Source organism: Amblyomma maculatum, unplaced genomic scaffold (genome assembly GCF_055883805.1).
Source record: "Amblyomma maculatum isolate TAMU_Amacu unplaced genomic scaffold, ASM5588380v1 scaffold_13, whole genome shotgun sequence".
NCBI lineage: Eukaryota > Metazoa > Arthropoda > Arachnida > Ixodida > Ixodidae > Amblyomma > Amblyomma maculatum.
The window spans coordinates 29,188,257-29,208,586 of NW_028146738.1; the positions used below are offsets into that span (position 1 = coordinate 29,188,257).

The window sequence follows — 20,330 nt, forward strand, 5'->3', positions numbered from 1 at the left end:
GCGCTGCTGACGGCGAAAGAAAGTATCAGCGGAGGGTACGAGCCATGATGATTCATATAGAGAAGCATTTGTCGTTTTGGGCCGCTAAGTACCTGTGCTTCATCCTTTAGTAACAAAAGTCGTGAACATCACAACATAGTCCACGATTTAAAACGAAATATAGTTTTAAACAGCCACTATGTATTCCCTGTTGAAGTGGCCATTGTGAACACATGTTAACATATATTCCAATATATCGTTCTCTTTCGACAATACAACCATTGAAGGACGCTTTTGATCGCTTTATGGACAAAAGATTTAAGAACATCATACGAGATGTCCAAGGCGAAAATATCTGAAATTTTCATGAAAGTGTGAGTACTGATGCCACTACTTCTTCGTAACGTGTACTGATAGCTGTGTGTTGGTCCCAATCGGAATACTGTCTCGTGTATTCATACGTCCTATAGAAGAAGTAGGGTGGACACTGAGCAGCTTCTGACTATCTTTATCTCCGGCTGTCCCCGGCTATCGACATGCCACCATAGCGCTTAGTCCCTACCGCGCACAGTCTCTAACACGGCCATCGCCGTGCCGCGCACCGGTCAGTGTTTACTTACGTATTGTAGGGTAACGAGCCCACTACGTTTTGATAATGTTTGCGTTCCGTTATACGTGTGACAAAGGTAGACGCGCGTTTACGGTAGCGTGTAGCTATAAAGCTATACGGCTGGGGAACCAGCTGTGGCTCTGCCGCGGCGCCTTCTTCATTTAAACGCCAAGCAGAGTGCAATTGCAGTTCTGCAGCGAATACATTACTCCGACTTTCATTTAGGGCGAAGTAAAAAAATCCTAAATACTAGCACAGGCATGAAAGAAAGAGTTTCAGGTGCAGCCGTATTATACCCCGCAGCCGGTCCACCCCTAATGCCCGCTCGATGGGAGATGGCGCCCTCGTAGCCGCTTGCCCCCGAACCAAACTTCAGCGGCAGTTTCATGACCATCAAACGGCATTCACACGAGGAGGAACTGCACCCTTTACGAGTGGTGTCGTGTACACGTCATCAAAACGAGCCGCCTTCAGCCGGCGAAAACGGCTTCCCAGGGATACCGGCGGTCCCCTCGGGAGCTCCGCCGTCTTGCTATTGTTCTCTTATAGTATTGACCTCAGCCTAGTCGCCGCCTTGCGGTGCACCGGCCTGCCCTACTCAGAGTGGATGCGTTTTAGCGTCGTGTGCCAGCCTGCATCGATTGACGTACGTGCGTGCGGCAAGTACCAGCGTGTCTTTTTTGCTGTAGTTTCGCGGTTCTGGTGTGCGTTTGCTTACCTATCTCCTTCTTCTAAAGTAAATGTGGACTAGCTATCGTCCCACGTTTACAATAAAAGAAAGATAAAAATATACTTGTCCCTATCGAGTATGTCATCCTGGATATATAGGCACATCATCAGTCGGTACTCAGCTCTTGAATTTCTTTAACGCGCGACGTCTAAAACGAAGCAATTCTGTCGTTAGGCGCCGTGTCAAAGCACAACTGGTCGCTGCCGTCAGCATCTTAATGTAAACGCTGAAAAATGGCGTAATTCCCGTTTCTGTTCAGGATAGCATAGCTGCTGAAGCATGCGACGGCAGACTGCTCATAGCAGAACGCAGTCTGAACAGGCCACTCTGTGTCTTCTGTATGCACGATAGAGTTGCTTGAGTACCTTCGTTTTTATAATTATATTTTATTGTTATTCTTTTGCTGTTAAACCTCCGTCACGGTTGCCCAGTGGTAACTGGAGCTCGACTGTTGAGTTCGAGAAAGGGTGTTGAATTGTGGCCATTCCGTAAGGTGCTCCTCTGCTGCGGGATTTGTCTGCCGGCTAAATAACGCCATATGGTGAACGACACCGAAGCCCGCTGCCACATCATCCATTACAGCCGATGTCACTTTGCTGCATTAAACCAATAAGCACTTTGTTTTGCTATTGAAGGGTTCTGCGCATCCGTAACAGGAACAGTGAGCAACTTTTTCTTTAGAGAAATTCTCGAATGTTTGAGAAATATATCTTCCAATCACTCAAATGTTAAACTAAATAGTACATCATATACATAGGACAATGTACGGTTAGAAGCAATGTGAGAGGCAACTCGGGAGGGCATGACCTCCGCCCTTTGCAAAGCGGTACCATACACAAGACGAGAATGGGAAAGAGCAGCCAACCAAACTCACTTTGGATGCGTCTTTAACAGTGATCCTTATCATCTGTTAGTAACATCGTATTTAAAATCGTGGGAGCCACGCGCTGCCATGTTCCCTTTCATATTGATTCTAGCTGTACTCCACAAGTAGCCCGTTAAAATGCCATTTCGTATAAGCACAACTGCTGTCTCTCGAGCAAACTCGTTTTTTCTGACAAGGGGAGTAAAATATAGCTTCATAACAGCTTAACTATCGCTGTTTAGTTCGGGAATAAATCATCTTTATAGTCGCATGATAAGATGAATTCTATTACTTTCGGGACAGTTTTATATCCGGCACTTTTTTTCCAAGTATCCCTTATATTTTGCTCCGCATAACATTGAGTCACTGCTCAATAATTACAATGATAAAGACATCTTTAGCCTCAAGATTTCTTGTCAGAACATGACTGCGCCCATGTGCAGTTTTTTGCGACGTCTTCGCAGCGACCGATTCGTTGCTTACGCTTTGACTTTATTGAAAATTAATCGATGATCGTCCTAAATTTTCTCGACGTGTAAACCTGCTCTCACAAAATAAGATTTATTGGCACTGTAAAAAAAATATTTAACGACTAATTTATCATTCATCAACGTCACGCACATCAGAAATCCTTATATTTCCGCGGTTTCAGGAAATATTTTGGTCATTGGCGCAGTGGTGCAATATCAGATTCTCTGAACGCGGCCGCAAGAAGCATTCCCCTCGTTGTGAGCGTGGTAAACTAAATGCACCTAGTGCTTTACACGGGATCAGTCAGCTTTGCTATGCGAAGAGATTTCCGGTATACCGTATCGGCGAAACCTCATTTTTCGGGGGGAATACTTGGGCTTGGTCGTCTAACCAGAGTTGACGTGCACTAATTCTATGACAACCCACCGGGCAGTACGCTGTCAGTTCTGTATTTAAGCATTTTAATGCTTGAGTCAAGTAAAATATAATGAACCGGGCGGTGTCTCGATTCCTTCTAAAGTACGGCATGTCAGAGCACCAACCTTGCATGTACGTGGGCTTTACACTAAATTTGCCTCTATGACACTCGTATAAGGCGGGTACACTGTTAAAAAAGCGACAAGAAAAAACAAAGCTATCATTACGCAAACGGTATAGAGCAAAAATGTCGGGCCCATGAGCATGGTAAAGCGCAAAAAGCTTGCAAACAGTAAGTCTAAAAGGCCGGCGGATGCGTGGCCTTCGTTTGCTTAACCAGCGCTTCTGTTCCGCAGCATTGGCCAAATGCACGGTGTTTTTTTCTGCAATACTGAAACATTTTAAACACTAGACCCGTAATGCATTGGAGAAGGCACGTTTTATTCGCCAAGAAACCCGCCGTAATCTTCCAAGCAGACCTACGCCGCGTGCGTTTCTGTGAGCGCCTCTGGCTGCCGATCGACGGTGGCGCCACCGCTATGCCGATCTCGTAGCCAATAGAGTACTATAGTAGCAGAACAGAAAGATGATGTCTACACAGTATAAAAGAGCACTGAACAAGGGGGAGGGGAGCCTCAGTTCGCAAGCCGAGCCATCGTTTCGACAAATGGACTTGTCTACGTCTGGGCAGCATAATGATCACTGGAAGTGGTTTAAATACGCTTTTGCTTCCGAAGAAGAAAAGTCATGGAGCGGGGAAGGATGAGGATAGGGTAGAAAGAAGTAGGGCAAGTAAGGAACGAATGTTTGTTCGGAATGAAGTTCTGAGCCTGGAATCAGTATCGCCCCCCCCCCCCTCCCCCCCGTGGCCTGAAAAAGAAAATCAAATGCAGCAGCAGGAATAACAACGACGCGGGGTGGATGATGAGTAGGCCCCTGAGCAGGTTTGATGCTGACACGCAATTCTTAAAAGGGGCAGGCATTCCAAGCGGTCCTGATAAAGAATGCAGTTGCAAGAGAATAGCTAACAAACGCTTTGCGAAACACGGCTAGAAGTACAAAGAAGCACATTAATAACAAATCGAGTGAACCATACCTGCTGATTCTGACGTTGTCTGCAGAAAAGGAAAAGGAAAATTAATGTAGAAGGTGATAAGAAAGAAAAATCTTCAGAAAAACATATGAACCTTATGATATTGCGCAGATACAGTGCACACGAGCTGTTAACGATCTGTAGAATTAATGCTATATTGGATCGTTTTCCCGACTAGTTATGGCGCAGAGCGAATATGTTTAGCCGTACTTTTTTTAATTTCGGGATAATTATTTCCGTTGGTTGCAGTGTTCTAAATTTCTAGATTAGATATGCCTCCCTATATTTTCTTTCATTTGAAGATCTAAAACCTCTATAGAGAATACATATAATTTCTTCTAACGTACGGTCTGTCTCATAGAAATTCTGGGAAACAGCTTCAGGAAGGCGTAAGTTTCAGTCTGCCTGATGTCCATTAGGCTTATATTCACTGATTGCCCCATCTATCAGAAGATTGCCTCGCCTCTCAGCTCTTAACCCAGGTGACACAAAACAACATTCTGAAGAACGAAGGAGTTTAATCAAAATTATTCACGTTATATATCAATACAGAGAACTCAACATACCCGACATTCACAATCCTCTTCTTTATCTCTGCTTTGCTAGGAAAAATTTATCTAAACACTATACTTTCCTTGGACAATCCCTGTTTCTAATATTTTTCCAGCTTCCTTTGTTGAATCTCTTGATAATACAAGTGGCCTTCTGACATTGCCTTCAACTGCACATACACACACTCCAGGAGCGCTTACAAACAAGGACTTTTCCGAACCAAGCTACCCTAACTGAGTTATAACGAAACAATTCTTATATAGGCGCAAACTTTGTCAGGATAAGGTGGATCTGGTACATATGATACGGATAGGTCAAGAAATAAAAAAAGTATAAATAAACTATCAAAATGGAAGAATTTCGGGAGACTCTACTTTTGAGCTCACACCCTGAGACTCAGCAAGATGTTATCAGACTGGCCGAGCACGCCGCCCTGGTCCAAGGACTCCATGTCGTCGTGCAGTCCTGTATCTGTTGGAGATTAAAGTTTTATCACTACCACCACCACTCCAGGCGTTATTCAGGTGTTGGTAATCCGGTGAAGCAAGAAGTGCACTCATGGTTCAGGGAGCGAAGGCACTTCAATTGTTGAAAGCGTGGTGTAGTAAAGATGACAGTATTTGGAACGCATGAGACAATAGGTTCACCAAGGGCGGACTTTGCTAAAAAGCTAAAAAACTCTGCCCTTACATTAGGTCTAATGGCACAGTGGCCAGGGACCCACATGAAAACGTACTTCTTATAATAAGGTGGCACACAAAATGAAGGAAACGGCTGAGGGGAATATCCCTGGAATTCTCGAGCTCTGCCAAGAGGGAAAGACCCTCGGAAAGTATATTAACCTTAGACTTCATGCAAGGAATCTTTATTAAGGCCTCCTCAATGACCAGCGAGAAAAACAGTGACCCGAAATAATAACTGCAGACAAGAGCCCGGCAGTATTTTCTAATAGCTGCTTTTTCATTCTGAATCTCCAAAACTGGCAATACGGTTAGCACAATTGTGTAGGCATTCCTCTCTCAGCCCATTTAATGCATTGGCAAACACTTAGCATTCCATGGGAGGGTGTTATAAATTTAGAATACAGTATTAGGCCTCCGGTGTTTAAATAGTACTAAACAAGTGACTGATGCTGAAATTTTCATCCGCGGGAAATTCGTGAATACATCCTTAGGTAGCTTATGCCTAGGCCAATAATATCAATGAAGAGAGATTGGCTATGTGTAAATATGCGGTTAGCCAATGCAGGAACAGGCTCCAAATACCTTAAAACGTTTGCAATGGTAACGAAGCTGAAACGGCGAATTTAGGTTAGGTATCCGCGCCTCCAATTACAGCACAGCATCAGCCACTGTTCTAGGCAGACCGGAGCAAACGCGCTAAGCGCGCCACTCCAACACACACTGGTTCAATCTTGTATCTTTGGCCCCCAGAAAAGAAAACGGAGCTGATTTTAGGTATTGGCCATAGATCAGTCTTATAAAGAAAGAGCACAATGTCCGACGCATGCTGTATTTTACAGCGAAAGCTACACTACAGCAGGTTTTCAAGCCGTCGGCGAGGCACCGTGCCACGATGGCACCATAGCAATAGCTGCAAACTTGGGTCTCTCGTTTCACATGGGACGGTTATGCCAGAATAAGCCCGCCAGGACACTGGTATTCATGTTACCCCTATAGGCCACTAAGCCACGTTCATACAGCTTTTTTAAAACGGGGCTTCATATGCGGGCTGGTAGCCTCCGCCGTCGCGTCGTACCCTTAAATGCGAGTTTAAGTGTCCCCCTCATTTAGATGCAATAAAACGCCTTTACCAGCGCAACCTAAAATAACACGATCTGTCGGGCTAGTTGGTAACGATCCATATGTATCAGCAGCGCGAACACAATCAGAGGAAAAGAAGAATAAGAAGGACAGAGCGCTGAACTTGCAACTTTGCAAGTTGCAAGTTCAGCGCTCTGTCCTTCTTATTCTTCTTTTCCTCTGATTGTGTTCGCGCTGCTGATACATATGAACCTAAAATGCCGGTAAAATCTGATGCGTTCAACGGTATGCTGGTTATGTTCGATGCAACGTTCGGTCTCCCGCAGCCACAGCTTTCGCTGCACACCCGGTTCAACAGAGTTGAACCCGTGTAAACCTTTGTTGTTGCTCCTCACCAACCCTTTAAGCATAAGGCTTATAATTTGGGGCCTCCAATATAACTGCTGGTCACGTGTTGCATAAACCCAACCGACAGGATTAGGGCTGAATTATATGAAGAATAAACAATAAAAGGGGACGCCAGTGTTAAAGCGAGGGCGCCCCCGCCCCCCTCAACCTTTGGTCACGTTCAAATGTAACTTCAGGCTGTACAGCCAGACTTCCAAAGCATTTCCGTAGCCACACTTCCAAAAAACCATACAGGTTGTGATTATTTGTGTTTTAAGCGAAAAAAGCAATCGTTTGCATACCTATAAACTTTGACGGCCGGGTGAATAGGATTAGCACGCATTAGTATATTAATTATAATAAAGATTTGCTCTTTACACAACCAATACCAGCGAGAGGAGAGAGCCTTGTGGTGCAGCTCTTGACTTGGGGCAGGTGTTAGAATGTAAGGTGCCTTTATAGCTGAAGAATTATATGTTTCTTGAGGACTCCCTTGTCTGCTAGAACTATAGGTGAGGTTTATACCAGGTATTTCATGAAGAAATATTCTGCATTTTACGATGTCGTACAGATTTGTGATATCCAAAGTAACTAGAGCTATAACTTCATTTTGCATCATAGCAGCTGTTATGCGGCTCTGCAAGTCTATGTGCGCCCTCCAGGTCGAGAACCTCCGTCGAAAATTATTCTCAGCTCGCTAAAGCCTGAGAACATGATTCGTTCTACGACTGTACACTACCCGTTCTACTCTCTTACCTACATTTGAAATGCGAGTAATAGGCCGAATACGTCGAGACCAAACCATTCGCCTCAGTCTTCAGCAATAAAGTTATTTTCGCAGTTTTCCAATCATGTGGAATCCAGACTTTTTCGAATGCCGTTTATGATTTCAAGAGGTTCAGTTTGAAGTCTTGTGTTAGTGTTTTCAGCACCGCATATCATACTCTGTCAAACCCAGGAGCTGCAAAACGCAGGCATATAACTGCAGACACTAATTGAAGGAGAGGTAATGCGAGCTCAAAAATGTGCGTCGAGGTCTGGGAATGTGTATTCCAATTGACCTTTTTCGCCTCACCGGGGGAGGGGGGGGGGAGCTAATACCGGGCCATGATGATATATAAAAGGACGGCAACACGTTAGTCCATTCCCCTATGTTCTGATATATTCATTGATAGATATACGGTTGCCAGGGTTAGAAAAATAGGTTTTAAGAATTGCATCTTCTTCTTTCTTTCCATTAGATATTGTTCTTTTAAATGCATCTGCAATTTGTCCAGTTGTTTGGGTGGGCACTATTTATGCGTTAGACCTTTCCATGCGTCTTTTCTCCTAGGGAGCATAAACGAGATTGTCCTCTTTTTATTTTTTTTTTACCTCTCGCATACTCCGCTCGCATATGCTAGGCAATACGTTTAATGTCGTACGAATATTCTAACGGCGAGATTATACGCAGTTTCTTGAGGACGCGACAGCAAAGTACTAATTATTTTGAAGACAAAAAGAAATGCTTTGAATTTGTACGCACGCAAGCTCACAGCAATATCAGCGTCTAAAGCGAAGATTATAAGGCATAGTTGATGCCCTGAGGCAATAAACATCGGAAAAAAAATAAAGCATAGTATGGCATCTTTGTAAAGTACCATTTCTTGATTTATGACGTATTCTCTGCCTCAGGCGCGTCTCGCTTGGAACTGCTGGCTCATACTTGCGCCAAATGTCCTTCCAGCACTGTTCCTTGCGAGAGCACCACGAAGAAGAGGCAGAACAGCAAAGCAGAATTACGCAAGCGCACGTGTTCCGCGTTCCTCTTTCAGCGCTCGCTGATTCGAACGTAGGCACTGCGCCGAGCGTTCCTTCACAGCAACCAGCCATCTTCCAACAGCTCTCTTCCTGGTTCTTTGGTCGAAGCCTGATTTCCCTCCAGAGACCTTGGCGTTGGCGTGGCATCGGCTCCTGGCTCTTGAACTGGGTTCACAGCGTGGACTCTGTCTTGCGCCTGCTCTGCTACTCCATGATCGGAGTACACGGAGGGGGTATAGGCCGGAGCTGTCGACATGTACGTCGGCGGTCACCAAGACTACATGCCCGGGACATCGCCGAGCCTGACAGAGCAGACAGTCGTCCGGCCAACGACCACCGCGGGAGTTTGACACCGATGACTTCTCTGGTGAGTTTTGCAGCTATTGCACTAGCTACAATAAACACGATAATCACTATAGCTGTTGACATTTTGTTCTTAGTCTTAAGCGATAGCTCAGAGGGCTCCTTCGGTCGAAAAGCCGTCCGAGCCATATTATTACTCCTCGGCACAGCTTCTCGGAAATAATCAGACGATGCGGAAAAAGTCGTATCTTGTAACTTTGTGCTTCTAATGGTTTATGAGGATTCATTCATTCATTCATTTATTAATACTGTCAGCCTATGCAGGCTATTACAGGAGTGGAAATAAACAAAATTCACAAAAGGGGTACATTTCAACAACTACAAAAGTCCGACACAAAAATACAAGCAAATACAGTGGACGTAAAACAGAACGTCAAATAATACAGCAAAAGAAACAAAGGCAAACAGATTATGCAGAGGGACCACTTTTATATAGGCGCGCGCGTTTTGTTCAAAGTATGTTTTTAGGCTTTCAAGAAAGGCATCTAGAGTATTGCTTTTTACAATGCAGTCAGGCAGCATATTCCACTCTTTAATCACACGAGGAAAAAAGCTGTATTTAAAACAATCATTATGAGAAGGCGGCACAGGAATATACATACTATGCCAATGTCTTGATGACTCATCGGGTGTATTGCAAAATAGTGTGATTTGTTCATCTTAAAGTGACCATGGATTAGAAGAAAGAGATACTTCAGCCTTTCTATCTTAGTGCGGCATTCTAGTTTTTCGAGGTTTGCTGATTTGCACAATTCGGTTGGTAAATTGGTTCTTCGGTATTTATTGTAGATAAAATGGGAAGCAAGTCTTTGGACTTTTTCAATTTTTGTTTTGTTAGATGCGGTGTAGGGGTCCCACACAATTTTCCCGCATCAAGTACTGGTCTTACCAGGGTCCTATAAGTGAGTATCTTTATATCGGGAGTTGCGCTACGGATATAACGCCTAGCCCTCATATTACCCTGTATGCTTTAGAGCATACATTATTTATTTGCGTATTCCAGCGTAAGTCAGAACTGAAGGTCAAACCAAGATACTTGTGCTGTTTTACCCTATTAACTTGTTTACCTGCAATGCAGTAAGGAAATATCATAACATTTTTCTTCATGGTAACAGACATGATTACAGATTTATCAGGGTTGTGTACCATTTGCCATTTAGCGCAGCAGTTTTCAATTTCTGGTCGGTTAGTGTTCATTTATTTTTGGTCACTTGCGGATTTGATTGTTTTGTACACCACACAATCATGAGCGAACAGTCTGACCGGAACAGAGATTGATTTTGTAAGATCATTTATAAAAACCAAGAATAAAAGGGGGCCCAAGACACTTCCCTGCGTCACACCTGAAAGCACTGGGGAAGAAGTCGATTTATAATCTCCTAGATATACGAACTGTTTTCGGGGGGTGAGGTAGGAAGAAAACCAGCTTGTTATTTTGGGGTTTCTGAATATGGCGTTAAGTTCAAGCAGCAACTTTGGATGGGATACCTTATCGAATGCTTTTGCAAAATCCAGGAATATTACGTCAGTTTGGCCACGGCAATTTATTCCTACGGAAAGATCATGAACGGTTTCTATAGGCTGAGTAATTGTAGAAAGGCCTTCTCGGAACCCATGTTGAGATGGATGAAGTATGTTGTTATTTTCAAAGTACGCCATAAGCTGTTTAAATACAATGTGTTCAAGCAACTTAGAACATGTACAAAGAAGAGAGATTGGTCGGAAATTATTGACACCAGATGTAGAACCACTCTTATGGATCGGAATAACTTTGGCATGCTTCCAAGCGGACGGGAAAGACCATGTGGTAATAGATATTTGAAAAACTTTCGTGAGGTATTTGGCAACAAATTTTGCATATCTGAACAAAAATTCGTTTGGGATTTCGTCGGGGCCTGGGCTTTTCTTTACTGATAGTTGAAGAAGCAAGTTTAGAACTCCTTGCTCTGTGATATATAGGTCTTGAATTGGTGGGCAGACAGGTGAGTCTAATAAATTTGGTGACAAACCATCGTCAGAAGTGAAAACTGAAGAGAAAAAATAATTAAGGCTTTCGGTACGTTCCTGACTATAGTTATCTCCCACATTTTGAGTCTTCGCTGGATTAACATATCGCCAAAATTTGCTAGGTGCCTCAGTTGAAAAATATTTGAGTGTTACATTATCAAACTTATCCTTAGCCACTTTGACAAGACGTTTAAGCTCCTTACTCATATGGCTAATGACACTACTCAGATTAGGGTCAGAACTATTCACCTATTCCTGTTTGCCCTCCGTTTACGTTTTAGTTTTCGTTTCGCATGTGTGATTTCTCTCGTGATCCAGGGAGACCTCTTTCTTGTACATTTTAGGCCCTTGGGTATAAACTGCTTAATACAGTGTGTTCTACCATTTGTTATAGGCGATGACGAGCTAATGACATCATTGTAATTCATGAATTATTTGAAACAATAAAAAGGCGATACAAAGGTGCCAAAATATTCAGAACGAAAAGCGAATTCTTAAAATGCGAATTAAACAATTTAGAGTGAGTGAATGATCGGTTAATTACAATAGTTGAATAAAAGAAAAATTGCAGGAAAGGAGTTCACACGTGTCAAAAAGCTCACGTGGAAAATGCAATAATTGATGAGGCTAATTAGGAAAATTCAGGGTATAATTGGTCAACTAAATATATCACTAGGATAAGATAGGAAAGACGTTAATTTCTCTAGAAAAGTTTTGTGCTAGTAGCAGATGAGAAAGAAGAGGTCCATCTTCCTCATTCTCACAGGGTCGGTGCCCCCATTTCAGGGCTGCACTGAGCTTCGCTGCTCGCTGGGCGTTCTGGATCAGACCTAGTTGGCAACACAGTTCGCCGCTGGCGAGCCGGTTCTCCCACATTTCCGCACTCGGGTCCTTGCGCAATATATCTTTATTACTACATTTCCATGTGATGTGGTATAACGAAGGTTTGCTACCACACCACGGGCAGGTGTCTCGATAGTGCGACGGGTAAATCTTGCTAAGGATATGCAGGTTTGGAAATGTTCCTTTGCCATTGCACGGCCTCTTCTTGATTTAGAGCTCGATGAGGCGGTGGATATCGGATCCGTACCCCCTTTATAGTATTTCGGAATGTCTGAGTACATTGGGCCGAATCACTCGGGTAGATCATTCCGATTGGGAGGAAGCTCAGCTCCTATACCCTCGAGCTACCTCGTTGATGTGTTTTGGCACCCAGTAAATGTGTGTGGCTTTTGATAGGGTCGTGCTCTGGAGGAGCCTGAGCGCTGCGCGACGTATGCGGTCGTTCATGTAGTGAAGGCACGCTTCTCTCAAATCTGTGAGAATGGTAAGGGGCGTGTTGCTTCGATACCCGGCTACCACCGCGAGAGCAAAGGCCAGCTCCTCCCATTCGGTTACCGTGCAACTCCTGACTGAGGCGCTAGCTAATTCCTTTAGGTGGGAATCAGTAGCTACTGCCACTTCGCTGTTACGTGAGCTTCCTGTAAACGGAGCCGCGTCCGTGTATACCGTTGTGGATTTTGTAGCTAAATTCTGATCTTACTTCTCCCGGGCTGCCCTACGGGCCATGTGCAAATTGGGGTCCATGTTCCGGGGAAAGGAGCTAAACTTTAGCGTCTGGCGATTTGCGACCGGTATGCTCGAAGTGCAATTCCCGATTTCCGCAGTTCCGCCTAGCCCCAGTCGCCTAAGAAGCGAGCGCCCCGTAGGAGGCTGCTGGAGCCTGGCTATCTGCGTGTCCAGTTGGGCTTCTTTGATCTCTTCGAAGGTGTTGTGAACTCCAAGAGCTAGTAGTTTTGTTTTGGAGGTATTCACTGGTAGGTGCACGGCTGTCTTGTAAGCTTTGGGAAAGATGATATCTGCACTTTCCACTTCTCCTAGGTTGAGGTTGAAGTACAGGAGGCCGTATCCCATGCGACTGAGCACCAGGCTCCGAACCCGGCGCAGGGCATGCCGCTCCGCTTCTGCGACACTCGCGTGATCATCCTGGCGACCTGAGTGGTCGATTGCTTAGAAGACCGAGCGTACGGCCGCATCACTGGTTGCTCTGCAGCCACATTCCCAAGACTCTTATCCGGTCTCGTTCGCAAAGTAGCTGTGCTTCTAGAGAGACATTTAGGGTCCCTTCCTTGTGTTTCCTTTGTGAACTCGCAGGAGGTCGGATTTTTCTGTGGAGGAGGCGGGGCCTCGTGCATGAACATACTCTTCCACCTAGGTAGCCGCGGCTTGCAGTTGTTCTTTCGGGACGAGTGACCCAGACCGTGAAGTCGTCAGCGTGCATGGCGTGCTGTACGCCTTCGATCTTCACGAGTTGTCTAGCGAGTCCTATCATAGCCTCGCTGAAAAGTAGTCACGACATGACCGCCGTGCCAGGCAGTGCTGGCGGTTCGTCCGACACTGTGCTGCTCACTGTACCTTCGGTACTTGTCCCGAAACAGACCGTCGTGTGTTCGTTGGGCGGTTGCGACATTTCCAGAAGCTCGGACGTAGAAAACCTTCCACCGCAGGTTCTTCAGCAGGTATCGCGGGAGCTCTGCGAGCTGGTTCGTCAACCACACGAGGGAATCCGGGTCATCGTCAACGAAGAGGTCGTTATATACATTTGGGCCACCATCGAGGGACCTCAGGGGACCCCCTACGCTGGTGGTGTCTTCACACTGAGCCTGGGGCTGCCGAAGGACTTCCCGGCGTCGCCGCCACGACGTTTCTACACGACGCGCATCTTCCACATGAAGGTGGTCGTTTTATCAGGCGAAATATGCGTCAACACCCTGAAGAACTACTGGAAGCCAGACTTGGGCCTCAAGAAGATCCTGCCTAGCATCAAGTGCCTGCTCATAGCCCCCAACCCAGTGTCGGCGCTCAACAACGAGGCTTGCCGCATGCTGCTCGAGAGGTAGGATTATATCACTAACACCCGCCGGTGAGGTGCAGAAGTTACGGCGCTCATGTGCTAAAGGATCGTATCCCGGCCTCGGCTGCCGCTTTTCGATGAAGGTGAAAAGCAAAACGCTCGTATGCTATGCGCTGTCAGTGCACGTTAAAGAACCCCAGGAGGTCGAAATTTCCAGTCCGATTATGTGAAACGCCCTCGGGCAATAGCTTTGTAGGTGGAGCTTGTTTGTTGTGTCGTTGCATCGAGATCAAAACGAACGCCCACAGGGACGCATCAAATTTAAAAAACGCGGCGTGTGAGCTTACCGGTAACATCATCGCCCAGCAGGTTATAAGAGAAAAAAATACAAATATATATATAAAGGCGCAAAACATCGTCCGTGTGCTGGAAATGCTATCGGGTGATACTTTTAAATGCGAAGCTTAAGCGCCTCCCTAAACTTTCATGCAAAATTACAGCAATTAACTCAGGATTCACTCCTGAGTCTGGATTGTGATAGGCAAATAGTAGCTTTGAGATCCCAACAAAAGGTATTTTCGGGAGAGCAAATACAGCCCATTTTTTTCTCCACTGTCTTTACGACACCCATACACAAGCTTTGACCATCTTTAGTTGTTCGTGCATTAAAGGGATATTCAGATGCTCAGTTGCCGCCATCGGTACTCTCAGCTTTCTATTGTATTGTGATTTCAAAATATATTCGCCTCACGGGCCTGAAGATAACGCGAAGGGCTCTTCAAAACTTGCAGTTCGTAGCATTAGGAATCGGGTTTTGTGACGTGATGGTTTGGTTAGTGTGGTTTAAAGTCCGAAAGCAACTTAGGCTATGAGTGACGCCGTACTGGAGAGCTCCGGAAATTTCGGAAACCTGGGGTTCTTCAACTTGCACAGACATCGGAAAGCACACGGGCGCCTTGCCTTTCGCCTCCATCGAAAAGCTGCCGCCGCTGCCGTGGCACAGTCCTTCTTTATTGGGCGCAGAATTCAAGCTCCCGAATCACTGCACCACCATGGCGGTTCTGTAGCCGATACTGAACAAGTCAAAATTCATAATGATTTTCAGAACGTGATGTGTTATGAACATAAATTCATATTATCGAAATTCATAAATTTATGTGTTCAACGAGTTAAAGCAATAAGCAGACCACTAATTATAGCTGCTGACTACCGATGTTTCCAACCCATTGACGCCATTCGTAATTCTTAGACATTGAAGCGTCATCTATCCTTTCGGCCTTTTCCGGAAGAATACAATCAATTTAGTATTTCAAACACGGTTTGCTTGAGACTCACTAGGATAAGAAATGCCCCTCGAACCAATGAAAGGCATGAAGAACCTCTCGCATATAGGGTCCTTCAGCTAGCAATGCATAACTACAGCTCGCACTCACGCCGTAGCTATGGACGAAAAAGCTCCCGATGGATACTCTAAAGGATAGGTTATACTCAACATAACTACTAACCAAACTAGGCAGTTAAATACCTATAGCTGTAGCTCAGTGGAGATAGAGTAACGCCCGCGAAATCTGGTGAAGCGTGCTAGAATCCTACAGGGGTCTTGTGGACGTTTTATCCCCTAATTGTTTATTCAATTGATTTTATCCTTCACACAGTTTTACCATCTATAGATATTGATTAAACCACTAAAATGTCCACATGCTTTCCTCGATTTCAGTGGCCGTTTTCTTCCTTGGTATGTGACTGATGACAAGCGCCTAATTTCCTTATATTTATACGCTGATGATTAGGGCTGCTAAATATGAATTTGAGGCCCTAGTAGGTGGATTTAGCGTGAATTACAGTAGCACTGAAAAAAATTAGGGATGTGTCGTAAAAGTTTGAGCAGTTGGGGATACAGCTGCACATGTAATGGGCTGTTTGTTTTTTTCTGGCAGTGCCAGGTATAACGGCAATGCACATGTCCCCCAGAGTTTGTTGTCTATTAGCGTCTCATGTGCAGAGGAGGACCCAGGCTCGGCTGACCGGAGCACGCGGACCGGCAATTGTTTTGCGCTTCTCGGAATTCCAACCCCGCGGTACACGTTTTTTTGTCCAGGTTTCACAACCGGATCGAGCAGTCGTGGCTTCCTGAAAGGAGGTAGAAGCCATAGGGTTATATGGCCAGACTTATGGCAGCAACCAGGTGAGCCACCACTCAATGCACTATTTTGCTAGTTTTGTCGAAGAATGTGGCAATCCTCATGCGCCATCACCGTCACGGGCAAAGTCGAATGGCTCGTCACGCAGTTGATCTGCTTCCTCACAGCACTCGCATCTGGGTTTTGGTGAGTGTCGAGCCGCACCACTGCTTTCCCTACTCCATGTGCGTGATGAGCGAGCGTGACGTCGTGTAGGTCACTGCCATCTGATTGGCATCCGCTCGGACAAAGGCCACTGACGTTGGGATGACGTCAACAGGGTCCGGGGCTGTGTAGGTGTGGGGCAAGGGCACATTGCTGTCGGAAGACTAGAGAAGGGCGGTGCCATCGCTCGAGCAGAACAGCAGCTACAGCTTGACGATGCGGATAGAACGGCCCCAACAGCATCTGTGTGGCCCCACAGAGTGTCCAACAGGACTACCGACTCAAAGGAGTGATATGGGTCGATGGCTCAGTTAAGCACGTTTCTGCAGCGAATGCTGCTGTCAAGGCCAACGTTGAAGCACTGCTCCCCCGTCGAACCCATTGCCAGGAGCAGAACGGGGCCTGAATTCGCCCGAAATATGTGTACTGGTTGCGCATAAGGGATGCCGTCTTGCAGGCAATGTCTTCAGCAGGATCCACAGCATCGGTGTGTGTTCCTCTGAGGCTGCAGTGATGATCACAGATTCGACAGCATGGAACAAATGCCGAAAACAGGCGCATAAGCAGCTAGGTGGGTAGGATCTGTATATTGGTTACACATGCTTTCAGAAGCTTACACACATTCCGCAGAACACGCGATATATTCTCAGCAAACTTCATCCCCAGGGGCGAATAATTCTCATAGCCAGCGTCTCCACAGGAGTAGCTATTTCCAATACACCTTGCACTTTATGAGTATTGCGACAGTCTCTACAGTTACGGAAGCTTTCTCGTCGCGAGCCATTTAGGGCGGCCTATCAAACTAAGCGCAGCCAGGGATGAAAATACTGAATTGTCGGCAGGCGTTCGGACGTTTTAAAATGTTTTGATTACAGTTTCACTCAGAGCTCACCAATACTTCAATTTGCGAACCTTCCCATAGGGCACATGTATCAAATAGGCGGTTTTAATTGGTTAAAATTCGGGTGTTAACGAATGGTGGCGGCAAACGCGGCCATTAAAAGAAACTGCGTCTAAAATCCAAACGTTCTGATTGTGTATAAAAGCACAACCATGATGCAAATTAAATTAGACGAAGACTTGCAGCGGCAAAAATTATTAGGTTAACAGCCGTATAGTTATTCAAGATGGAAAAGAGGAGAAAAAATTTTTATTTCCAAAAGGCAGTGGCGGCAATAGCAAAAAGCTTGTATTGAACGCTTTTAGATGGTGCGACATTTCATAGACACCCGAAAAAGGCGTACAAATTCAGTCACTTTTTGATGCGCAGTTTCGCAACTGGTATGATGCAAAAGCTCTAGTTTCATTCACCTGAAGGGAGAAATTAACACTTCGCCTTGTGTAAGGTGCGATATTCTGCGAATGAAAACATTTCACAGATAGCGCTTGTTAGTGCGTGTGTCGTTTCTCGTCATCTTCGTGCATAGGCGCTATAAAGCCTTGCAAGATCATTAGGCATCAATTCACTAAGCAGAAAATAAATGCTGTAATTAAAACTGCGGTTTTTCGTTGCTCCGTTCATGCTCCTGGCAGTGCTTGTGTCGGAATCACAAATACAGTTTTTTCTTAGGAAGACCATAGCGAGACGGATCAATTAGTAAAATTGTGCAGGCGCCTAGACGGAACAAAGAGTAGTGTCATCGACTAATTAGCATTTCTTCGTGATCACAAACCTCGCGGGAGTCGCATTCAAAGAGTAGTGAACGGGAAGTGTCATTGATATTTTTGTTATTTCTGTCTACTCCTTTTGATAGGTTCTCATTTCCACATCCTCGAGGATAAATGACAAATCATAGCGATGTTTTTTCCCGGAAAGGTCCAAAGAAAACGCGAAAGACTCAAGCATGTGCTCAAAAGGATAATTCTGGATTATTGGCAACGCTTAAACAATTTTACTGCGACCTCACATTTTAGTAATTTTATCGTCAAATCAAAGCCGCGGTGGAATCGGTCTATTGGTTAAACATGCTTACAGAAGGCAGTGGCAACGAGTGTTACACGCGAACGCGCGCTCTGCTGAAGCGCTTATCGACCAAACTAGGCGTGCCGTATAGTTTCAAGGGTGTGTTTTGAGGGCTGAGTGATCAGTAAGAGTTGTCCTTCTAATGGAAGTGCTCTAATTTTATAACTCTAAATGCCCCACTACAACAGACATGATAACAACATTGTCAATGAAGCTACTACCATAACAGGTAGGAAAGAAAAGATTCCCCCCCTCAGCAGACAAATAATCCTAAAATTACCTTTTTAATCTGGATCGTGTACTTTCTCAAAGGCCATTCTCTTTTTTCTTATTTCTACGCAGGTGCAGCCCTGTTCTGAGCCCACCATGTACCGGCTTTATGGGTAAAATCGATACAATGGCGGAGGTCCTGCTCAGACATTTTGTTATGCGTACAAAATATTGTATTTTACATGTTTTCTTCTCAGATTATTAGCAATTTATGATGATATCAAGTGTCCTCTGACTTCGAACTGATAAAAAACTGCTTTCAGTAAGCACGTCGGCAACAAGTTTAATTATGATGAGCGTCTTGATGTGATTAATGTTATTCTCCACAGGAAACTTTTGTGCGACATCAAATGAAAATGGCTTCGCCTACCGCTAAGGGGCAAAAATCTGCAAAGATATTGCAGCGAATTTATCTTTGCAAGCACTCTTGGCAGTACAAAATACGCAGATTTTATGTGAAATGTCTACTTTTGTACACTTGTAGCGCTTTAAAGCAACATGTATTTGTTAGCTTAAGAATAGAGGAAAAAGGAAAATGAGAGTTGTCGGAACAGTTCCGTAAATAATAATCTGAACAGGGTATTTCTATGGAACCTGGGCCGCTTTTTAAATAAGTCTATGATTTCAACATGCCTTTTAGAAATGACGGCTTTAGATTGCAGCCTGACCTTATGTTCGGATAGATCCTTCTTGCCTTCATTGTTGAGCATAAGCCTTTAAGCGCGCTGTGAATATACTTCGTTTTTATTACGTTCACACGGGTGAAAAGGCGCTGTTTTTTGTGTTGACACAGGCCCTACATAAACGTAGAAATTCGCGCTTGTGCTATCATGGCGCGATTAACTACCACCTACGAGCTTTCCCAGCCAAGGCATTTAAATCATGGGGCATCTGCTCCAATTTTGGTGTCGCAAAGCTTTTCCACTACGTCTCTATTTCACACAGTGCAGATTGAAGACATTGCAGACCAGTTTCTTTCGCCTCTTTCCTTGGGTCTAAGATGAGTGCAGCGACTGCCACTAGCAAGCGCTTTCGGACACTGCTAAAATTCGACTTGGTCAGACGAACTTCAGCGAAAAAAAATTGTTTGAAATGTGTTCAGAATCAGAAAATGGTTGGTTTTTTTATCATATAAGCGAAGCTGAGGACATTAAACCTGCCTGCAGCCAATATTTTATATGCGCTAGTATTATCGGCCGCAGTCAGCGGTTTGAGCGATGTCCCAATGCCTCCTGACAAACAGAAAAAGACGTCCCCGATAATAAGTCCATCAGAGGTATTCGGCAGGAATAGCTTGTAGAAAGCGAGTATGCAACATCACTGTCACGCCGGCGCCACGTTTGTTTCAGTGAAGGGTAGACAGGATGTATTACGCAATATGAAGGATGGTGACATACAGTAATAAGGAGACCATGTGATAGTTTTAGGGCTTTAGCTTTGATAAAGGAACTGCGTATAATAATGGCAGCTAAAAATGTCTAAAGGGATTAAAAGACGATCCTCCAAAAACTGGCAAGGCTTTGGCGTTTGTGAACCTAGTCTCAATGAAATCTATCTGGGGCAACCTGATATATGACATTGACTTGGTCTTCACTGAAATGCTCTGCAGATATATCAGAGCAATGCACTAGAGACGTCCCCTCACTACTCGATATTCGATATCAAGACATCGCCTTGACGAAATTTCGTAATAAATTTGCTCGGTTAAGATCACACGTTACTGTCCTCGTCGGGTTCTTTACCAACAGCGGCGACAGCAAAAGTGGCATCGGCGGTGCAACCTTGCACGTCAGCGTATATGCACCCATGCGGCAACCAACGCTGCCAAAAACTTGCTAATGCTTTCAAACTTTGTTCTTGG

At 44.9% G+C, this 20,330-nt stretch overlaps 1 pseudogene; it reads left to right on the plus strand.

Annotated features, from left to right (window-relative positions):
• The first annotated feature begins 13,394 nt into the window (after positions 1-13,394).
• LOC146172477 (ubiquitin-conjugating enzyme E2 S pseudogene) lies at positions 13,395-13,937 on the plus strand (annotated as a pseudogene).
• The last annotated feature ends 6,393 nt before the right edge of the window (positions 13,938-20,330 follow it).